Source organism: Ochotona curzoniae, unplaced genomic scaffold (genome assembly GCF_017591425.1).
Source record: "Ochotona curzoniae isolate NIBS_2020 unplaced genomic scaffold, NIBS_Ocur_1.0 contig_2692, whole genome shotgun sequence".
Taxonomy (NCBI): Eukaryota; Metazoa; Chordata; class Mammalia; order Lagomorpha; family Ochotonidae; genus Ochotona; species Ochotona curzoniae.
Window position 1 is genome coordinate 11928409 of NW_024465556.1, and position 24909 is coordinate 11953317.

Sequence of the window (24909 nt, forward strand, 5' to 3'; positions counted from 1 at the left end):
TGCTGTCCTGCCACAGTCCCAGAAGTTTGGAGCTCTTTCCTGAGGTTTATGAATTGTCTCAGATTTCACTTGTCTAAAAAAAAACCTAGCCTTTTAATATCTGCTTAAAATGTTTATTTTCTTTATATATTGCATATTTTACATTATGTTATATGTACTGCATGGACTTATAAAATTGCTGACTGTGTAATCATTTTATATAGCTGTCATTGTTTAAGTAAACAAGCTTTGTGTGCCTTTTTAAAATTTATTTACTTGAAAGGCAGGGCTAGAGAGAAAGGAGGGGGAGAGAGAGAGGAAAAAACAGAGAAGGGATAGAGTGACCTTTCTTCCGTTGATTCACTTCCCCGAATATCCGCAGCAGCAGGGATGGCAACAGCCTGAAGCCAACACCTTTGTCCAGATCTCTCACACAGGTGTTGAGCATACAATTATTGGTCCATCTTCCACTACTGTCCTAAACACATTAGCTGGATTGAAAATGAAGTAGCTGGGCCTTAACCCAGCACCTATATAGGATGCAAGCATTGCAGGTGGCAGCTTAAGTCACAGCATCGCAATAATGGCCCCTTGTGTATCTTTTTTTTTTTTTTTTGACATCAAGTTTCCACTTAGGATGCAGAAAGTTGAAGGTGATTGCTTCAACACTGCAAAAACAGCAGCAGTAACTCTTAGCAAGACCACAGAATAGAAGATCTAATTCCTATCCTTCTCCTCCATGAAACACTGAACAACCATGCATGGAAAACAAACAAACAAATTTAAAAAATATACCTTTATGAGAAATCCAAAATCCAAGTGAGAGTTGATAGCATTCTGATAGAGCTCAGAAAGGAGGCAAGACTCTGAAAGGGATCAGAGGAAAAGTTCTGGTCTGCCTATCTCACCCTTAACTCACACTGGTTCTAGCAGATTTCCCATGAGGGAAAGAGTGATGTGAGCATCTGCCTGTCAGGCCTGTTGGGAGCTACCTGAGAGGTTTGCTTCTGTCGTACTACAGCCCAGTCACTGAGGACGTGTCACAGACAGATTGCCTGGATAGCTTAGAACAGAGTTGTAAGGGAGAGATTCTCAATAATCATTGCCCAGATTTCACCAGCTAACCCACAAACCTCGGTAAACAGCTTTACCTGTCATACCCTAACAGCAACCCATTTTCCTGAGAACCTTGGCCCTGGATTTACCTGCTCGTGGCGCTCAGCATGGAGCCTGCCAACCCATGATCCCCATTACCCAGGCTGCTTGGGGCCTCTGTCAGACTGATTGGTAATTCTTGCCCCAAATAAGTCAGTGATGACAGGAGGAGGTGGCTACTTTAAATATACAGATAGTGCAGGGGTATAAGAATCCCAGAGAATCATGAACAAAGTTCTAGATGTGGACATTGAAGAAAGAATAATCTGAATTGCCTTACAAAAAATTCAAAATGACCCTCTTTAACAAACTCACTGAGTCTCAAGAGAACACACTTAGAGGGTAAAACAAATTCAGGACAATTCCAGGCTTTCTAAAAATTCAATTTTTTGAACCCATCAGATAGCTTGGATCTTAACACCATCACCTAATTTATAATGTAATGATAGGTGGCAAAAGGAGAGATAAAATTAAAACTGCTGTTTACCTGGCTGTATACAGTTTGTAAAGCAGTTTGGAAGTTTCCTATAAGGCTAAATATATATTTACCTCATGACTAAAAAAAATAATTTCTAGGTGTCCATCAAGTGAAATTAATACTGATTCTCAAACACATGTGTGAATGTTTTAATAGCTTTGTTCTTAATGACCAAAGCTGGAGAACACCACCTAGTGCCACAATAACCACAAATACAACTTGTCAAATATTCACACAATGAAACACTAACCTGGCATAACCAGGAATACCCATGTAACAGAAAGAATGAACCCTGAAGGCATTGTGCTCAGTGAATGAAGCTTTAGTCAGAGTGTATGGTTCCGTCGCCATGACAAGAGATCAGTGGCTGTTAGGTGCTACAGTCCAGGGAGAAATGGACTGCAAAGGAGACTACCTCCAATTCTCAAAATCTCTTGGAAGCAATGAAACTTCCGTTTTTGCTGATGGGGGATGGTGACATGCTTGTGTATGTTTCTCAAAGCTGAATATTATCACGATGTCTCAATTTTTCCTTAAAAAATAAATGTTTTATGTACTTGCTTTGAAAACATTTATTAATTTGTAATTGACATATAAAAATCAATGGTTCAATGTGGTACTATGTAATTTGATTATTTGGGACAAATGCATATAAAATCCTATACTGACGGGTAAATCTGGGTAAATTTGAAACACATTGTGTCTGCTACATTATTTGCTGGGGTGATTGTCCTCTTTGTGTAGGTATTTTGAGATTTTATGTTAAGTGACAGTGACCAGGTATTGAGGAAACGCTGGGCATGAGATCAGTAGTCATTGTATCCAGAAATTGGTATGCCCTGTTAAGGTCGTGACTCCATTGCCTGGGCTAAGCATGGGTTTTGTTGTTGCTGCGATCACAGACCACATGTACAGCCTGTGTAGCAGAGATCTCAAATTCTTTCAACCATCAAGTCCTGGGTCATTTTGGCATGTGGGCCTCGTATGGTGTTTCAGTCTCATTTTGTTTGCTCTAAACTCTATTTTGAATATGTGTGTTGCAGAAAGAGCTCCTCTCTCCATGTGTTCACCCATTTCTGGGTCACTATAGTTTGCTCTCAACTCGATGACTGGGCAGGTTTGCAGAGTGGTAGAAGGAAGGCTGCTGTCCCCACTTCATCTGCAGGCTTAACAATTCCAGAGTACCTGGACCTCCTTTCTGGGGCCTCCCCAACAACCTGACACATCTTTCCCATTGTATTTATTGTTACTGTGTCTGTTCTTGTCATTTCTATTTTAGATCTGCAAGATTAAAAAAACATGAGGAAGCTAGGGCTTTGCTACCTCTGTTCAGGAGGTTCTATTTCATGCATAGCTACATGGAAATAAAAGATTCACTTATTAGGGATCAGATCTTAGAATTGGTTGAATTTAAGGAAGGCTTATAATTTGTAGCTACTTTAGAAGCATTGATATTTTATCTTCTCAGAAAATGTTTATAATATAATGCACAACGGATGTTTCAGGAGAAGTATGGTTTCCTTGGCATGCAATCTGTTTGAAAGCAAAGACTCCTCCATGAAATCTCTGCAGGGGAAAGGTATTTCAGGACTGTCAAAGGCTGTCATCCTCAAGGAGCCATGGATGGTACAAGTTGGTGAGCTGTGACATTACAGGTAGATATTCTGGTATTTTCTGTGATGAGAGAGGCTGTTGAATAACTTTAACATTCTGTGTATACCTGCTGGAGCGCAGAAGTATAGAAGGAATTGATAAATTTATCCAAATCTCAGTTATGTGCTTACACAGGAGGGAGAGGTGCTATTTTCTTAACTTCATCTTTGCGTTTTTTATTGTGTTCACATCTGAGCCTTGACATGTGTGTTTCAGGTACTCCAACTTCTTTGTCTTTACCTGTATCATGAACTGGATATAAGAAACAGATAAAACCTTGGAATATCATTTGCATGTCTTGCTTTCATTTCCTCTGATGTTTAGTTATTTATTGTTGAATAAACACATCATTTTAGCAGTTGTTGGCATGCAGCAAGAATTATGTATTGACTGTTCAGGTTTTCGATATTGGGTTCAGGATGAATCCCATGGCCTGTGTGACCATGACTGAGTTTATCCAGTTCCATGCATTGAGCTGTCAGTTATACTAATCTACCAAGATTTACTGTCATGTTTGGCAGCTCATTTCCTCTCCTCCTGGCCTCTCTTTTCGACTGGTCTTGGCTAATTCAGGAGCAGAGCGCAGATTTCCTTGCAGCTTAATGGTTGACATCCTCAGAGAGAAAGTGGCTCTTGCCAGGTTTCTTAAACGCTGGGCTTGGGAGATGTGCTGTATCACTTCTGCTGTGCCTGAAGCTAGGATCCAAGCAGATGAGTTTCAAGAGAAGGAGAAACAGACACTACTTTTTGATGCATGGAACAGAATATGTGCCAAGGGGGAAAGGTATTGTAACCAACTTCAAAGGCTGAATCCTAAAAAATAAAATTGACTCTGGTAAAAAGCATAGTCTCTACTGGTGAGTCTCATTGTATTCTAACTTCTGTGATAATCTGTAGTCTTGTTTAGAATATAATTATTCAGCCCCATTTAACATCTTAAGAATTTTAGCAGCCTATTTGCAAGTAATCAATAACCTGCCTATCAACCAACTCTTATTCTGTTAGGATTTGTTTAAAAGCTCTTATGATGTTCTGTAGGCGTTTATGCTTAGTTCAAAGATCAAGACTGATTTGATCACTATTCGATCTTCTTAATATCCATATACTCTGTGAATAGCTCACCACTTACAGCCAATCGAGAAATGTGAAGAGAAACAGTACCATTATGCTGAGTTATGCAGTATGTCTGGGGAAATCTACATATGTGTCAGAATTGATCATAATCAAGATTTATCTTTTTCTTCTACTGTGTCCAAAACAGATGCTAACCATTTGCTCTTAGGTGGATATAAAGTGTTGCAATAATATTGCTAGGAAGTGTGGCAGATGTTTCAGGAAGAGATTTTGAAACTGGTTATTTGCTTGGAGTATGTGGTGATGGAATTTGTGATGAGACTAGAAAATTAAAATATATGGGAATCTCTAAGCAAGAGCTCTTGGATACAAAAATACAATTAGCAATTGCTTAGGCTATCAATAAATCTCTAGATTATACTAGGAATAATCTTAAGGTTCTTTAGTTTTATTACATTTATTTTGCTTAAGGTTTAAACTATGTGAATTTGGTCAAATTGGTTCAAAACACACAATTAGCAAGAAGTATAACTGACATGTTAAAGAGACAATTAATTACATTTGTCTGAATGCTGAATACACAGCCCATTAGATATTCTCTTTAGTTGTACATACATATTGCCTGTTGCTAAGAACCACTTTTGATACTAAATATGTTTTGTACATAGCATCCTCAATAAATGTCTTTGGAGTTATTAGTCAAGAGAGATAATAACATTGGGAAGGAGGGCAAGTTTTTTGTATAAAGGAGACAGTAATATGTATCGGAGCAGGAATATATATACCCAGTGGAAGAAAAGCATCTTACATTGGGGAAATTCGTAGATTTACCTTCAAGGCTAACCTGTTATCACTATTTTAAAGAATTTTTGAAAAACATTTTTTCTTAACTTGTAACCAAGGTAGTTATTTCTTGTTTCATCACTTGACAGAGGTTGTAAAGATGAGAAAGGAAGAGGATGATGAAGAAAAATAAATTGGAAATTATTAAAATAGTATTTTAGTTCTGTAAAATTTGCAATTATTAAAAAGCTCAAAAGAGTTGTTAATTGGTACCAACTATGTGTGTTGTTAGGACTGCTCCTTATATTTTTCTTGTGTTTCAAAATAATTGAAAAGTAGCACTCAAACTAGAAGTCTATCTTGTAAAAGTCAGCATGCTGTACTTGTGAAAGTTTGGTGCCAAATTTGAATTCAAGAACAGTGCACATTCTGTTTCATGCTTCTAATATTGAAGCATCATTGTATTTGATAGGAGAAAAAAATGATGATTTCATTCTCTACCTAACATCTGTTGATTGTATTTGTATATATTTTTTGAAACAGTTTTTCTTCCCCTAAAATTGCAGGAAGTGGGGAAGTAAGGTTTATGATATTCTATCTAGAAATACTGGAAGAAATAAATTGGTTGATATGTGAAGAAAATTCTTTGTCACTGGATCATTTTTACTGAAATGCAGAGTTTAGCTTCTTGATCTTTACCCATATTTGCAATATATATATGTATATATATATGCAAATGAGAACGAAGAACCATTTATCTCAATGTTTTCAGTATCTAAGTGCAAACTGTTCTTTCAGTCCATACACATTTCTTTCAAAACTCCCTTAATCTTTCATGAAATTTAAATGGAAAAACTTCATCTTCAATTGTACAGTTTGGGCTTGCATTATTCAAAATTAATTTGTATTTCAGAAATTCCTATAAACAAGCCAATGCTTAAATTTTTCATGAGAATTCCTTTTTGAAAAACAAATAGTGAACTTAAATTAAACCATTTGATAGATTTTGGCAGCAAGTTTCCATGCCAGAGAAATACAGTTAAAAAGGATCCTTTTGTACTCTCTCATTCCTGAAAATAATAGATTGTTATGTAAAGCAGATGGCACTGAATCTATAAATAGCACTAAAGAAGATGCAGAGGTTTGACCAGGGCATTACTGTGAATGTAATCGATTTGTCCTGATTTTATGACGCAAATCCAACTGTCCACAAATCACAAATCCTTCTGACTTGACTTATCCCAAATTGTCCTTTCATGACCTATATTCAATATGATATTGGATGTCCATAATTTTCCTCGCCTTTCCATCTGGGAAGCTGCCTAAATGCTCTAAGAATGTTGCCAGCGTTGGATCTTTAGGCGTCTGATTCTAGGATTATGATTACCAAACCCTGAGGCTGGGCATGCTAATACATAAACCCAGGATGTTGTGTTTCTTGTGGTCAATTCTAAAAACATTACAGGACTCAGGTATGCAAACTGAATCAAAGGTAAGGTAGATTAAATGAAAGATGTAGAGACATTCAGCATCTTTCATTTCTTTTTGATATAGACCAACTTTATTTTGTGCCAACTTTCACATTTTGACTTTCTCAGTGGGAGTTTTAGTAGATTCTTTGATAACTTACAGATTTGCACATTGAAAAGACATATTTTCAGTTGCCAGACAATAAGCCATGCCAGAGTTTTAATGAGATAGATAAAGCAAAAAATTGAATTACCTTGATGCTAACAACAAAGCTATAAAACAACACTTGTAAAATAATTTTTTGCCTTTCTTCCTATTTTATATTGAAATGAATATTGAGGAAAAGAGAAGAAGAAAACTATTTTATGTTACGGTTGCATTAGTCTTCTCTGGAGATGATGAAAACTGTTAGAATAAGGCTTTCTCTGGACATATGGAAATTGAAACTGATGTATATATATTCTGACCTGTAATGAATTTGTGCAGAAATGAAAAAAAAATAGGCAGGTATGTTGGTGGTTCTAGAGGAATAGAAACAGTGGATTTTCTGTCTCTCTGCTTAGATGTTTCTATCTATCATCTAGGGACATGTCTACACAATTATAGAGGCTAAGTCTCAAACTGCAGACTGGGGACCTATGAGAGTTAGTGGCAGAGTTCTAGGCCAAGTTGAAAGTAGAAAAAACCTGAAGAGATGAAGACAATATGAGTCTGAGGGCGTGAGAAAACTTTAGTCCTAGCTCAATCAGGCAGGTAAATTAGGCTTAATTGGGCTTAATTGACCTTAATTAGGGTTTTTATTCTATTTAGATCTTAGGTTGCTTATATGAGTCCCATTCACAGTGGGATGGGCAATTTGCTTTACCCCCATTCTATCAATCCAAGTGTCAGTCTCACCCAGGAACACTCCCACTCACATACCCAGAACCATATTTGACTTAATATCTGGAAAGCCCAGGCTTAGGTTGACACATAACTACTGCAGCAGGAATCCTTGCAAACCTGGATAAAGGTACGGCAAAGGTTTTTTTGTAGGAGTAACTATAGAATTAACTTTTTGTAAGAATGATGACCTTTGGTTTTAGAATGAAAACAACCCAGTGGACTTTTAGTTGGGCAAGAGTAACACATGAATTTAATTTGAAATGGAGTGTGTGAAACACCTTTAAGATTTCCTTTCTCAAAGAAAACATTAGCTTCTTACATTGGTGATGTGTAAAGAAAAATTTCTTGCTATGTGAAAAATAATGAAGTAGATGGATTAACTTAGAAACGTAATACTAAATGAAAAGAGTCAGTCATAAAAAGCCACTTGCAATATGATTGCATTTTTGTTTTGGAATATGATCTGAAATATCCAGAATTGGCAAATACATAGAAAAACACATTACTTTTAAGGGTTGAATATGTTCATTTGGTGTAATGAAGTTATTCTGGAACTAGATGTTAGTGATTGCTGCATGCCAATGTGAGTTTTCTATCACTTAATTTTTCATGTCAAAATAGTTAAAATGATAACTTTTATGTTATTCCATAGCAATAACAAAGCAAGAAAATAAATCAGTGAATTAAACATACAGGCTCTTAAGAATGAGTTCACTAACCAACAAATTCCATCTCTGCATCTGAAGTAAAGAGGCTTGTACAATATGATAGAGGGAAGTTGGTCCTAAGGCAAGAAGAATGAAGAAACGGCCAACAATGAATGGAGGTGGCAAATTGACTCTATCAGTGATTTCAAGGCGTATAAGCTCTCCATCTCTTTGTAATAAACATAGCAAAGCCCAGCAGTTTAACAGTTACCATTTTCCATGATACTGTGCATTTGTGCATTGCTTTTGTGGCTCTTCTCTAGCAGGTGTCCAAAGTAATTCCTTTAGCTGTACTCACTTGGGAGCTGGATGGAGGTAGAAGGTCAGGAAGATCTCAACCGTGCCCTAAGTTCTTCTTCCTGTTGGCTGGAGTTCCTCAGCTTTCCTTTATGTAGTCAGTCAGTCTCAGTCTCTCTCTCTCTCTCTCTCTCCCCTCTCTCTCCTCTCTCTCCTCTATTCCCTCTCCTCTCTTCTCTCTTCTCTCTTCTCTCTCCTCTCTCCTTCTATCCTTGGTGATTCATCTTTGAGGACTTTTCTAAGTGATCTCATTTTGTCATATTGAAGTCTAGATTTTATACCAAAATTGCTGAGTTTCAAAAAAAGTGAAAGCTGTGTTCATGCCCAGGGCCAGCATTGTAGTATAATAGTTGAAGTCACTACGTGCATTGCTGACATCACATATGGGCACTGGTTCATGTCCCAGTTGCTCCACTTCTGATCCAGCCTTTTACTAATGACCTAGAAAAGTGGCTGAAGATGTTCTAAGTACTTAATCCCTAGCCACCCAAAACAGGAAATATGCCCCTAATCCCTGGCTTTTGTCTTTTGCCTGGCCCTGCCTTGGCCATGGCCTTAGCTGGAGATTGAGAAAAGATGTTAGTCACCAAAGGCAGAAACCTGCCTTGATAAAACTCTGACATCACTCACTGTTGTCACATGAGCAGCAGTTGTTTTTGTGAAGATTCTGAGATGATGTGGGACATTTTGTGTGAGTGTCGAGACACAACATGAGTGGATTCTTAGAGACTGAGCTTTTCTTCCTGTACAGTCACCCTGATTAGGACAAAGGACAAATAACACAAAGTCCTGAATTTTGTTTCCATTTTTATAGATCTATCACACAAGGCTACACATTTGTCCTTATTTTACTTGTCAGAATTCTGCCTCTTCTGAATACCCAAATTAGACTTGTCAGTTTCCAGAATGATTTTCTTAAAGGATATAGTTTTCATGCCATATCCATAGTTTACCTGCCACTGAACATTGAGAATAAGTTCCCACAGGGAGACAGTGATATTTTGAAATGCCTGGGTTTGAGCTCTGGCGCTGCTTTCTGATCTCCAACTTCCTTCTAAGTCATACCCTGTGACAGAACAGTGGTAACATCCCTGTTACCCACCCCTGCCACCTCTGGTACAATCCAATCCGGGTCATTGTTGGCAGGAATGGGGCAGCAAATGGGAGCAATCAGGTACCTAATTACCAGTACCTTCTTCCCTAAAATAAATACTTACACAAATATCATTTTAAAATGCATAGTGATATTTTAAGCTATTAGTATGACCAAGACAGATTACACATCACATATATGAATCAGAATAGTTGTATCATACTGCACTTGTATGATGACCATAAGTACAAAAATATTTTAATTCTAATCTTGTTTCTAAATATACTTCTTTAGCTATTCATATAGGCATGTAAATTCTATTATGTGCTAGAAAACAGAAAAAAAATAAATTTATGTCATTTGGTGTTAAGGTGGCAATGTTACCATCTGTATTAAGTATGCAACGTTACATGCTCATTATGAAGGGAACCCACTATTAAAAACAACCTACTATTAAAAACAAACTGGCATGGATAGTGTGGGCTAAAAGCCCTTTTTGTGCCTCACAATAGCTTTTTCAGGTGATGGGTTGAAGAGAAAATTCCAAAGTGATGAGAGAAAACTGGGGAGAGTGAGTGTGTGGAGAAAATGGCTATTTCTCAACAGGAATGCATCCCTGTACACATTTTAATAGCAGTGACACCTCATATGGAGGAACATGCATGCATTTCATTCCTGACCTTTTAATTTTCTTTTTAACAAAGTATTCCTTGAGTGTGTGGTCTGTAATTTATTAGTAAAGAGTAAAATCTAGTTTTTGTTTATAAAAATTAATTTCTGATTATATTTCTTTCCTTGTAAAGACCAGATTATGTAAAATTGCTTGTGAAAGATAGCTTTAAGCCAATTCACATCGTGGGCTTGCAGGCTTTTTTTTCTGGATAATTTGTCGTCTTGCAAATACTAAAATGGAAAATATATTTTGCTTCTCTCTATTTTGTTTGGTATGTTTTATTTCTATGCATAGATTTTTGGGGAAAAAAACCCAGATATGATGCAAAGAGAAAAGAAATGGAAAAAGCAGAAGTATTTTGAGAATCGTGGTGAATCAGAACTATGCATTTAAAATAGATTCTCTTTGCTTGGCTTATTCCATTTTACATAATGACTTCTCATTCCACCCATGTTGTTTCAAAAGATAAATGTGGAATGTAAAACTGGCAATTTCAAAGAAATTAAAAGAATATTGGTAGTTACCAGAGCTTGGAGTGGGGTGGAGTTAAGTTGGTGGGAGATGTGGGCAAAATTGTTAGTGGGTTTCAAGCTGCTATAACGTAAGAGCAAGAAGTTCTATTGTTCTATTGAAAAGCAGATGACATTTGATATTAATGATGTACTGCTTATTTTTTTTCTTTAAAAAAGCCTACCAGAGATTTTAATGTTTGTCTGTAGAAGAATATTAAGCATCTGAGGAAACATGCATTTACTTTGGACATTACAGTCTATCAGATTTTTAAAAATATTGCATAGGACCCATGCATATTTCTAAGGTTTAAGTCAGCTGCAAACATTTGTTTAAAAAAATATACAGCAAAACAGAATATACATAGCGTTTTCATTAAGCAATGATTCTTAAAAACCAAAACAACTCTGTGACAATCTTCTGAATCTAATTCTGCTACATCCAATGTATTTGACCTGCAAGTGCGAGCTAATTATAAAAGGAACTTATCCTGTATCAGGATGTGCTTTAATATTTTTAACATTAGCTCAGTTGGTTATAAAAGTGACTCTTCTACCCGTGAAAAACATGGTTGTAATTATTCTAATATGTGAAACAGTGATTTTGTACTTCCTAACAAAGGATAGTCGAATCCTTGAAGTTGATGATTGAGGTCTTGGGAGAAGCCCTATCTCAGAACCTGATGCATTTTAAAAAATATTTGAACAGGTAGTTATTTTCTGGGACTCGAAGATTTGCAAGTTTTAATTATTTAATAACAGCTGTTTGATCCCCAGTTGACTTCCCTGGCCACTTATAAGCTGGTATTGACCTTGTCCAGCAAGCTGGCATGGAACCTGTAGATTCACTTCAGTGGCTGGAACAACCCTGACCTGATTCTAGAAGAAGATGCTGAGATGAAACATCACAACCAGATGCTAGAAAATGCTGGCAATGAAGTTGAAGAGGTGCTTTACCTCAGTATGGGAGAGAAATCTGCACCTTCTGGACAGTGCTAGAGATTATTGACAAGATTAGGCCACCAGGAGAGTAGACTTGAAGCCTCAATGAGAGCGTGGCTCAGGAGCAAGTATGCATAGCTTCCATCAAGCAGAAACTACTGCTCGCACGGTAAGATTCAGGTAGAAGTCTGGAGATGTTCCTATATTCCAGAACCTCTGGTGGAACCAGGTATGCAGTATTCACAAAATGTCTGAATGACACTGCTACTACAGTTCTGCCCTTTTGCAATAGAGAAATAGCTCCCAAGTGCAATCCAAGTAGGGAAAACATACACTGATTGCAGTGCAGCACATCAGCAAAAATATGAAGTCCTCTCTGAATTGGCTGACACACAGTTGAACCTATGAACAGATTTTCCCGTTGTCCTTGAACTGGGCAAGAGCTTGCAGGCCATGAAGCCCATGCATTTCCTGGGGGAATGAAGAGACTATGTGTAATGCTGTGAAAGCTTAGGCTGCCCAGGGTGAAACTAGCAAATTGAGAGTGAGCTGCAAAGTCACCAAGGAACACCCTCCTTGCATACTATTCCTTTGTTCATGTCACACTGACAGCATCTGGAGGCATCTTAGGATGAAGTTAGTGATGGTGATTGGTGCATTCTATTTTTTATCTTAGCCATTTTGTCCCCGAACACTTCCTTCACAGAATCTATTCAGAACAATAACTTTGAGTCATGTTCTCTCAGTCCCAACTGAGGGGCTGAGAGGCAAAAGCTCTGCTTTTTTGTTGCTTCATTTAATAAGGTTCAGCTTGAGAAAGGAATAGGGGGGAGTTATGCTGAGCTCTGATCATTGAGAACAAGCAAGAATGCCATTGTGTTTCCATGAGCTAGCATAGTCTGGCCATCGTATACAAAGTCTCTAGCCATTCCATGGGAAGATAAATGCAACCTTCAAGATGATTAAAAATCAATATCAAACAATGCACTTGTTTGTGTCCCAAGTATTCCACTTCCAAGTCAGCTCCCTGCTAATGGTCTGGGAAAAGCAGTAGCAGCTGGCCCAAGTGTTTGGGCCCCTGATACCCATGTGGGAAACCTGTTTGAATTCCTGGTCCTGGCTTCACCCTGATTCATCCCTAGCTGTTCAGGCTATCTGAATAGAAGATTTTTTTCCATATCTCCTTCTCTCTGTAATTCTTTCACATAAGATAAAATAAATCTGATGAAAAAATGAAAAAGAAAAATAATGACTATTTGTTCTCTGCCTCAGAGATAGAGTTCAGAAGGTTAAATCAATCATGCATTAGGTATTGCATTTCTGTTTACAAAATGTGCCTATGTGTGAATGTGTGAATGTATTATATTAATGAAAAAAAACCTTCTGTTTTTCCTAGTGGTAGTTTAAATAGTCACACAAGTGATCCCCAGAAAATAAGCCTTACCTAACATAGGGTAGGAATTCCCATCTCTCGAGGGTGGGAATGCATCTACGGCCTGCTCCAGGATCCCTTCCCTGCCTTGCTTTGTGGCAACGGATTGCCTCTTGATCACTATGTCTGATTTTTTTGTATCATATTCCAGTTGCTTGTTCCTGCCACAAGAGCTGATTATTCGCTGTCCGCATTGTGATAAAGGAGTAATGTGCAATAAGGAAAAAACGAAATTAAAATAAATAGTACCTTCAATTGTGTGCAAAGCAAAAACTGTTCCCTAGAATGGAATGGTTTGGGAAACAAAAGTTAATTTTCAGCATTATGAATGTTATGTATTAGTAAGCTGTGCTATTTCACTAAAATTAGTCAAAGTGTAACAAGGGCAATACAACTCCATATTTACATATACTATATCAACTATGATAGTATTTGCAAATGAATTTTTAGACAGATATTCCAAAAATCGGATATAATGCATTTTTGATGCAACAATGTAAACTTTATAAAAATGATTTATCTCTTTAGAATAAGGCTCTGCAATACTTGATTTGCAGATTAAAGCTCTTTCTTAAAAGTGATTCTACAGGTACATACAAGGAACAGTAAATCATTTTATTGCTCTTTTGTCAAAAGGAATTGACTGTGCTTTCTGTTAAAACTGTGTTGGTGCTTTTATTGTGAATAACTGAATAGCTTATTTTCATTTTGCTTTCAACAATTGTGTGTGTCTAAGAAATAAAGTTTTTTTTAAACCATACTCCAACATGAAGAGTAATGATTATAAATAATGAAGATTTCCTTTAGATTTAGAGGGAAGTTAAATTGGTTCTTTTTTAAGTAAATGTTTAAATTTGTAGAAGTTAATCCCATTCAGTTAACAGAAATTAAATCATTTGCTTCCAAATGCATGTACGCCTATAGACTGTAGGCTGAAGTCAAGTTCCACTAATATTTAATTTTACAAACATATTTGAAGAAACTTTTCTATTAAACTATTTATAATTATTGTTAAAATTGTTTCATTATAAATTTCTGTGGTAAATGAAATGTTCTTAAATCAATTGAAAAAAGGTGAAAAGCTGTAATTCTGATAAAATAGTAATCTGCAGCATTGTAGGCAAAACAGTGTTTGAACTTCCATTGAGGATCAGGGTAAATTGGGACATAAATGTGAATCAAGGATTTGGTTGTCAGGGTAACTCCTAGGTAAAAAAAAAAAGTATTCAGAGATAAAACAGAAACACAAAATTTTCTCTCTGTGTTCCAAAAAATGAGACTTCACAATTGGAACTAGAGCTCACGGTGGTCAAACTCTTTCACTAATTAGGAATTCTGATTGCAAACGCAGAAAATTCTTTACAATTCTTCAATCTCCAAGAAGCACCATATCTTACTGCCTAAATTTAGTACAATAGAGCTCATTGATGTGCCTTCTTTCTTGATGTGCAAGCCTAAATTAATGAATAGCATATTCCTCCAAGACATAATTCCTATAGTCCCTGTATCCACTAGACAAATAAAAATAAACATTGAAATTTCTTGCTTGTGTATATCTGCATGTGTTCAACAATAGAGCATTTATTTTTAATATCAAAATAATTTTCAAACTATCAATAATATTGCAATTCACACTTTAGTTTCCTCTGCCAGCCTGTGGAAGTAAAAATCACAGGGTTCATTCTGCTTTGTGCACTTTTCTTTTTCCCTCATGAAGATTATTGAAATTTGAAACTTCGTTGGCATGCTCTCACAAAGTTGGTTGCCACAGATCCTGCTCATTTTGCAACATGTCCATGGGGAGTAAGAGCTTGGAGCTACCTAATGTTCAAATGTACTAAGGTAACTGTCAAGCCTCTTTAGTTTGAGACAGTGAAGTCCCCTAATCTAGGGTGAATTAATCACTTTGTCCTCCTAATTTCTTTGTCCTCTAGTTTGTTCAGCTATTTATTGTGAAATTCAGACTTATACATGTGTTGGTTAGGAACTCCATGGGGCCAAGGATGGCATTTTTCTCTTTTCCTTTTACAGTTATTTGATATTTGTCTAATTGAATTTATTATACATTTCTTATGTAAAAAATAAGCAAATTATTTGGAAACCAAAAGGAATCATCTTCAACCAAAACATTTCTCTTTGGTTAGTCTAAGGTAATGGAGATGCTGTCACATTAGAGAAGTCAGGGCTTGATGGCATTAACATAACCCTGCCAAAAAATGGTTGCTCAGGTATTATGGAAAGCAAACTGAACTTGTCATTAGGAAACACAATTCTATGTTTATCCCGGGATCTCAGAGTATACACCTTTGCTTCTTTGGGTTTTATGCACATCACAGTTTGCTGTAAGGTAAAATTGCTGGCATTTAATGTTGGTTCAAACATGAACACAATATTTGTCTTGAAGAAACTGTCTTATGATCCCAGATATATATGCATTTAAGGGCATATATACAGCCATATCATGGGTATATAGTTCATTGATTCTCCTCAATTACTGAAGTTTGTTTGTTCTGTTTGTTTTTTTCTTTTGCCGAATTTTCAGATGTTGTTTCGTTTTTGACTCATTTCCCACAAATGTCCCCTTAATCTCAGAAATAGTCAATAAACATGTTTATAATTTAGAGTGAAATTAGTCTGGAAACAGAAGTGTTAAGAAACTGTAAGTTAGTGCTTTGATTCTTTTACATGTTACTTCCTAGCGCAGTACCAAACAGACCAGCAAACAAATCAACGTGCTTTTCTCTGCATCTTTCTAGTGGATTGCTTAGAAACTCTAAAGTGTAGCTAGGATGATTTTTTCCATCTATTCTGTTTATTGCAATAAATTTGCATTCTTTATTCAGGACATAAAATTGGTTTTATTAGACACTTATTAAAATGTAACAATACAGCTCTGTGTTGTGAAAGTTTCTTCATTTGCAAATTAAGGGATATGGCTGTGTCATTTTCATGATCCTATTTCTCTTGGCTGTGCTAACAGCACCTTTTTTAGTTATTTTTCCAACTTTAGTTTATTATTCCTGTACTATATCTGCCAATGGTAAGACATTACATGTCCAAATCTTATTATGCATTTTTCAACAGAGAAAGTCAGTATTCAGAGATTGTAGTTACTGACAGAATGTGCAATGTACAATCTACATAATCATCTGTTAAATAATGTATTTCTCTTAAATTGTATATGTTCAGAGTTACATTTACGGAAAACATGGATAGTAAGTATGTAGTTAACATATTGATTTCTTGTGTTTATATGTTATAAATACATGCTAAATAAAATTATCCACAGCTGAAATCTACTTAAAATTGTTTTTCCAGGCACAGTAACAAGTACAACCATTTTTCTAAGAAATATATTTTGGATCATAATTCTTTGTTTCTGTTGGCAAATGCCACCAGCGTAGCAGTTGTGCCTGTCCTGACATTTCATCTCTATTTTCTGGCGTTGCATAGTTTCTTGAAATATTTGTTAATTTGTATAGATATTTATATTAGCATTTATTAACATTAAAGATGAATATATCCTTTCATCCCTGCAGTATTTTTACATTGTCCATCTGATGTTTCCATTTCAAAAGCAAACTGAGAAAAGATAAGCAACATGTCACACAGGAAATACAGGTGTTAATGTTTTTGTGAATCAATTAAATAAAAATACAGAAATGAAGACCAGATTTGACAAGACAGATCATAAAAGAGGGTGCATGGATACGTCATGCTTCACTGTGATGACCTTCTAGTCAGGCCTATCCAGACTTTATCAGTCTTGCCCTTGGGAAACATATACTGTTAAATTGTGAAGGTCTAGTCTCAAATGACAAAATAGAACAATTGTGCCATACATTCAATAAATGCCTATTGTTGAATATTTGTCAAACAGTGAAGATATGCTAATTGCATATCAAGTTATCTGGGGATATCCTCTTTCCTTGAATTCTTGTACCTTTCACTCTGTGGTGATTAGTATCATAGGTGACAGATTCCCACAGAATGATAGCTGAAAGCATTCCAAGATAGAGAACAATATCAAAAAAGGGCTAAAGGTAATGCTTTATGTTTAATTTCTTTGTAATTAAAAAATCATTTATTACACTGGAAGTACAGTTTATTGTCAAAAAAAATTAAGCATACACAACTATATCCAATTATGTGGGGTATAGAATGTGTTCTTACCTTACCTTTATATCTAAAAAAAATTTAATTTTGATAAAGTCTGACTTAATAAATTTCTGAGAAAGTATCATGCTTATTTACTTGTCTAAGAAATCTTTGGCTACTCAATGTGAAAAATGCTTACTTTTGTCTTAAGAAAAATTATAGTTTTCACTTTTTTTTTAAAGATTTATTTTTATTATTTTTTTATTGGAAAGGCAGATATACAGAGAGGAGAGACAGAGAGGAAGATCTTCCATCCGATGATTCATTCCCCAAGTGAGCGCAACGGCTGGTGCTATGCCGATCCAAAGCCAGGAGCCTCCTCCTGGTCTCCCACGCGGGTGCAGGTTCCCAAAGCTTTGGGCCGTCCTCGACTGCTTTCCCAGGCCACAGGCAGGGAGCTGGAAAGGGAAGCGGGGCTGCTGGGATTAGAACCGGCACCCATATGGGATCCCGGGCGTGCAAGGCGAGGACTTAACCACTTGCGCCACCGCGCCGGGCCCAGTTTTCACTTTTGCAGTTAGATCTGTTAGCAGTTTGTGTTAAATTTTGTGATTGAATATAAGACTGAAATGTTTTTTTCAAAGATGTCTAGGTCTAGTTAATGATTACATATTTGCATTTGTTTTTGACTTCTTATTCATTTGTTTTAAGCTCTACATTTATACCAATGAATGATAATTCTATATTCACTTGTTTTTCATTTGCATATTTTCATGATGAAGAGATATTCAATGTTGAGGGGATAGATATATTTACCTCAATTTTAAATAAAACTTTATATTAATATGCATAAATTTAAGTCTATGAAAATTTTAAATAAGATTGAGATAAGATCAGAATCATCTGAGTTTATTTTTATTTACTGTTTTTGTTGATTACAGATTGCATTTCCCATTTAATCATGTCTGGTAATAATTGGTTACATGATGAACAGTGTACATTATGCATCATATAGTGTCTGAACTCATCATCTTTCTAGGGTTCAGGGTTTTGTTTAATTAGGGAATTAAATTGGTTCTAAATTCCTGTTGCTTTCTCATAGAATGATTAGGAATTATTAATAGCCAGGAAAATCATGTCTCTTTCCACATTTTGACTTTTCTGTGCTTTCAATGAAAAACCTACTATTTTTGTTAAGAATTTAAATGGATGGATTTGAAGCTCCAGTGTCTTGTGGTGCTTGCTGTTCTTGCAGCCTTTGTGTTAGCAAAGTGGCTGGAGTTTTCGGGGTCTTGACACTGTGTCCTCAATTTAAAAGAAAACCTTAAGTGAAAAGAATATGCAGATTTTAGGGTTTTCCCTGGTTGCAGATATTTTCTGTTCCATAATGTCATCATGCAGTGACTTTCATCCCCAAGACTCCCTATTACATATCCCAGTGAAATATTTATTTTCTATCGGTCCTTGATCACCCATCGACTGCACATCCCAAGGCATGCCTTTTAGATTAAATTTGGAATTATGTGAATCTCATTTAATTGACCACCCTGTGTATAAATTATTGCCTCACAACATTCTTCCTACTTTGGGTTGTCCTTCATGGTCTTACAACAGTTTTTTTTTTAAATCCCCTCAGTTCATTAATATTTTGATGAGAAAATTAGTGTGATAGAAGTCACTTTGCCTTCAGTGAAATCCATCTGTGTGTAAGGGATTAGGAACATGAGAACACAAGTTCTAGTTAATTTTTCTAAGTCTCTTCTCTTAGAAACTTGAAGTCAAATAGGGTAGTATTAGTTGTATTATTTCTGACTAAAATGATCAGATTAGCCAAAAACATTTATACAAAGAGAAATTATGAATGAACAATACATTGCTGAGAGTAGCACAGTACTCTGGGTTTCCCTAAGTGTGATGATTCTTACAATTGGCAAGTGTTTCTAGGTCCCTTGCAAATCATACTGGTGATGTGTTAGGAGAGGAATTCTTTCCTGTGGCCTATTTCCTGATTTTTTTAAGTCACTCTTCCTCTTGCATTTGACCCATGTGAGTCTTTCCTTGCATCTGAACCATCATTGAGGAGGTCTGTTGACTGTGGGACGTGATGCTCTGACAACCAGAGTCCTTGATATGGAACACTTCACACTGCCCCTGAACAAGTTGCACTTTGATCCTGTATCTTTGAAGTGAATCTGATGCCAAATTGAACCTAAAAGGGTTCTCTGGTCTACAGTGTACCCCTTTCCTGGATCGCTTTGAAGTTTATTTGAAATGCTTACTCATGAGTACAGAGCATTTGAGAAGGTGATGTTCAGAGCCCTAATAATGTGCTCTCTATTTTTATAGTATATTTATTTTTACTTTTTGTTGCTTTCAATCCACATGTAATCATCCCAATTCCTTAGAGGAATTCTAAGTTAGAAATTTCTCCAATTAATATTAGACTTAGTACATAGTGTCATATTGACTATAGCTTTGTAATATGAACATGCATGGAGAGTACTAATATTTAAACATAATGTGACATATTTTTCTAAGGAATAATTTTTGAGAAATGTTTCTCTTTTGCTTTGGTGTACAAAGTTACATATTTCAGTTCATTGCTATTAGTAATTTGAAAGTGTTTATCTTTCTCCAAGAAATGAGAGATTTATTGGAAAGTAATCGCACTATTTACTTTTCAGAAACACAATTTAAAATGCCTTTTGTGTATCTAAATCATCTCTCCAATTTTATATGCAATTTATTTGTTATATCCCTAGTATACTATGTGAATGTGAAGTGATTTCACCCAAGTATATATCTTAATCTATAAACTGAAATTTTAGAACACAAAAGCAAAATAGTAGATCTATTGAAGTGACTTTTTCAGATTTGTGACACTATTATCATATTTTAAAAAACTCAAAAATTGTAAATAGAGTTAGTTCATTTTCAATATTGGTTATGATGGTAAGATGTTTTCTTAATTCTCTTCATCAGTGTTTCTCTTGATATGGAAATATGTGGGTGTTAATATATCTTAAGGCAATTGTGGTCTTCTGATCTGTACTGGGAGATACACCTGCTTACTTACTGTTGGAAGATGGGGAGAGAAAGGAAGTTACAGCAGTTTTTATGAGCTAAGCAATGCTAACTGCATATTGTTTTTATTACTTATATTCATTTGGGGCGAATGGGAGCATGGAGCACTTGCAGAAGGGTAGCAAATACAGTAAGTGATGACTTGTTTTTGTGAATGGTGCACTGAGCACTTCGGGGTGTAAATGGCCATGCAAGGAACAGTTAAAAAAGAAGTGGGCCATATTAGTCAGTGAAGTCTTCAAATTTAGGCAGCTTTGGGCTTGAGCAGCAGTCTTCCTTAAATAATTAAAAGGAGAATGTTTTCATTGGAAGAGAGTCTGTGAAGCACTTTGAGTAGTCATTTACTGTTATTTCTTCTGGACAATGAAGTGTTAGGTCTGGAGGTAATTATAAAGATGAATTGTTCATCCTCCTTTGCCGTGGAGTGACTTGTAATTAAAGGAGCTGTGTTTACAAATGAACAAAAGGAGCACAACTGAGAAATTGGTTGACTCTGTTTAACTGGAGGTTTTCTGTGGAGATGCCATTTGGACTCCTAGATGATGGCAGACCCAGGTGAATAATGGCATGGATGCTGGGCATTCTTGGCAGGCAACCCTAAAGCCAATTGTTACAGATAAGATCAGTGTCTACCACGGCCAATCCTTCAAACCTGGGAAGCAAAGAAACTCCTCCTCCAGCATTCCATATTTATTTTTCAGTACATATTTTATTGATCACCAACAAAGACACTGTTTTAAGTACTAAAGATATAACCACCCAATGACACTTCTAGTAGGAGAGAAAGGTAATCATCCCTTCCCCTAAATGTGTAGCAATATAATTTCAAAATTCGGTGAGTAATATGAGTAACAGAGAACAGGATGAAGAATTGGGGTCTGCTTGAGCTAGGGAATCAGGAAAGCTCCTCTGAAGAGAAGCTGGCTGATTGGTGAGGAGACAATCACGTGAAAACGTGGGGCACAGAATTGCAAGCAGTGCCAGTGAGGCATGGTAAGGGTGCTTTTACACCAGTGGATGTTATACTTTTATGCTGATAGTTTTTTCTTTGAACTTTTAACTTTAGAAGAAATTAACCTTCAAACTTGAGACATTCCTTTCAAAGTTTTTACAGAAGGTTCTTCTCTTTGGACTGGCAGTTACTATACAAACAAAGGCATTTCTCTTTTGCACTAATTACTTTCTGTCTCTTAATAATTGACTAATTACTTCTATTTGAAACAATTCTTCAGTGTTCAAGAAATCAGTGGGAGTGCTGTCTGAGTTATATGTTTTTCAGAGCATAACACGGTAACAGTAAAATTCAAGAAATGTCTACCTTTCTTTTGTCCAATCTCAGGTATTTTGACAATTTTGCATTTCATAATTCATTTATGACAGATTCTGTACTAAAATGAGAGGAATAATTACCTTAAAATGATTCACCTTAATTTAAAGCATGGAAGCCCAGCCTAATAACTGTATTTTAAATTAATAGTGGATATCTATTTTTTTCACACGTTAGAAAACCAGTGAGCTGGGAAAAGAATAAGAAATAAGATCTATTTCTATTTTCCTCTGTTTGGAAGGTGAAATTAGAAGGTGAAATGGAAAGTTTGGGGCTTTTTAAATTATTGCGTATTTAACCGTAGGAATTTTCTTTCCTCCACTTTCAAAGTAAATATATAAATATCCTGGATAATCTTACAGTTAGCATATAAGTGATGTTTGTATTTAAAGTATGCATTTATTAAGATTTCTATTCTAGAAGAATATTAAACAAAATGCTTAGCCTGTGTCCTACTTATAAAATTATGAAACAATCAAAATACATAATTTGGAAAGTAAGTGAAAACATGTAATAAGAACATGTTTCTAAGCTTTTTCTTTTCATTTTCCCTATCTTCCTATCTCACCAGTCCTAGAAAGTTTTTTAAATTTTTTGTTTGTTTGTTTTTAATTTATTGTTGTTTTTAGTTTTTCATAGCATTTACAACACATCAAGACTGTGATTCTAACAGACTGATGTGTGAACTTAAAATCACCCCTAAGTTCTTTGTATTCGAGGATACAAGCAACCAATGCTATCCCAAAGCAGCCTCAAAACAAATTGAGATGCTCTGCTTAACTATAACTTTATCACTCTTCTGAAAGCAGTTTTTAGTAATGATGAAATCTACTTCAGAGTTAGGAGAACATTTTGGCATAGAAATAATACATCATCAAGGACTCTGTAGGAAATGCTTTAAGGAACCAACAGGAGGAAAGTCTGATGAACAAAAGAGAAGCTAATACTCTGACACACTAAGAAGCCTGGATTTTTGCATTGCATGGATGCTTCTGCAGCTCACTCCTGTGTTTAGGGAGCCAGGAGACTTTTGCATCTCTGGTCCTCCATCCTAAGAATACAGAATCATGTTTTTATGCTTTTTGCCTCCAGGTAGCAGGAAGCTTGCTGTACCTTTGGATCTCACCTAGTTTTAGACAAAAAAAAAGAAAAGAAAGAAAAGAAAGGAAAGAAAAGAAAAAAAGATGAAAACAATTTGAGTATGCTCTCTACATCTTTCATAAAAGACCCATGTAAAGAATTCAAATTGCATCTGTATGTGTTAACTCCTATTACAGGCATACAGGGGTAACATAAGAGAATATCTGGCATCCAATTTTGGTTGCACACATTCTTGCTCCAAATGAAAAGAGAATATTAAAGAAAAAGTGGCAAAATAATTTTGAAGAAGCCTTTAGTGTCCTTCCCTAAAGGTGACCAGGAGTTCTACAGTCCTCTAGCAAAATTCGAAGAATACAAAGAATATGGAGAAGAAAAGTATGCACAGTCAAAGATAGATTCTAGAAAGCAAAATCACACCAGAATGAAGGTATTCTGAGTCCATTTTTTCATGAAAGTATGAAGTACACATCTCTTTTGCCCCCAAATTTCTATATTTCTGTATATTTTAGTCACACATGTAGACATGGTTTTGTTATAGAAACATGCCATTTGTATGTTTCAAAGGTAAGAGCCAGGACAGTGGGTAAATGAGCAGTGCTCAGGGCAGGGGTGGGAATTGCTTAGCTTGATGACTTCACAGCTTTAAATGCTCATGTCATGCTCAGCGAGATTTTTTTTTTTTTTTTTGTATTTCTGTGTCATTTGTCCCAGAGTGATAGAAATAGTGACTCCCCAAGGGATTTATGGTGACAAATTATTTGATGTAGAACATTTCATGGACTTCTAGAAACATAATTACACAATAAATGATACATATTATTTTAGTAGACAACCCAAGTGTTGGCCTTTTAGGCACTTACTTGACTTACTTATCATACACAAGAGGAAGTGCTAGCCTTCCTGCCCCCTTCTGGCATATACAACGGCAGGTTTCCTTCGTCCACTGAATTTCTCTGCTGAAATAGTATTCATTGTCTGCAGTTCTCAAAATGTTGCATTTCATTTAGAATGAATACTGAAGCAGAGCATTCTCAGGAAGCTTACATAGGGGACTGCTAGAATCTTGCTTCAAATCCTTAGGTAAATTCACTAAGTTTAAACATCTACCTTGGAGAAATTCCTTAAATTGGCACTTTCTGAAACAACAAAATGTTCACACAAAAGGGGTTAGATCCACATTTGGTGTGTTAATATTTTATTGAGGTTATGGCTATAAGTGATAAAATCAATATTGGCTAAGTTTAAGGGAAAATCAATTCATTTTCATGATTTTTTGTGTGAATAGAGTGCTGTCTTGCATGACCAATGTTTGGCAGGAATGCAGCTTGTCCTCAGAGAGTAAGACCAGGAGCAGCCTGCTCTCAGGAATTTAAAGCACTCCGTCTCACAGACTCCATTTGTCTTCTGTACACCTATATCTGCTTCATTCTTCTTTCTCATCAGACACATTTTTCCAGGACCTGGGGTATACGGGATAGATGAGTACTCATGACTCTTTTTATTAAAAAGAGATTTAAGTGCCTGAACACACATACAATCCCTAATTCTGTGTGTTTAAATTGCAGCCTGTGTCTGTACTCTCTCTGCCCTGGAATTTACTTTCCTCAATCAACATTGTTGAGAAACAGCAAAGCCATTGATAATTCTTCTTTTTCCTTGGTGCGAAGGTTTAGATTCTTTCTGGAATTTAAACTAAAACAGATTTATATTATGCAGCTGCATAATGTAGCTGCTGTGTAATGTAGAATGGCAGGGAGATTGTTATTTAATGAAGTCAAGCCCACCTTCCTGTGTAACAAAACATGTTGCTCCTGCTTCATCTGCCTTAGCCTAGTAAGGAGCTCAAAGGAGGTCCTATTTCATCATTGTTATCCTGAACACTGTAGGAGCTATGCAAACATTTGCAGTCGGGTTTTTTACCTGCTAGATTCAGATTGACAAGGAAGTTCATTTTGGGGAGAGTTCTGATGCTTGTTATTTTATAGTTAGACTCTGACTTGTGTTCATGGACACATGGCCATTTTAGATGACATTTAGATTCCAGTTGGTGTAGCTGTCCAGGAACCTCCAGGTATTATGAAAGGCACCTCCTATGCTACAGTCTTCAGTTGTAAATTGGTGGTTACTGACTTCCTTGACATTTTCTTGAACCATATCCTTGCCAGGATT

At 36.1% G+C, this 24909-nt stretch overlaps 1 long non-coding RNA gene across 1 annotated transcript in view; it reads left to right on the forward strand.

Moving 5' to 3' along the window:
* The window catches only part of LOC121153489, an 88514-nt gene that overhangs the window by 38820 nt on the left and 24785 nt on the right, over window positions 1–24909 (forward strand). The window lies entirely within an intron of this gene.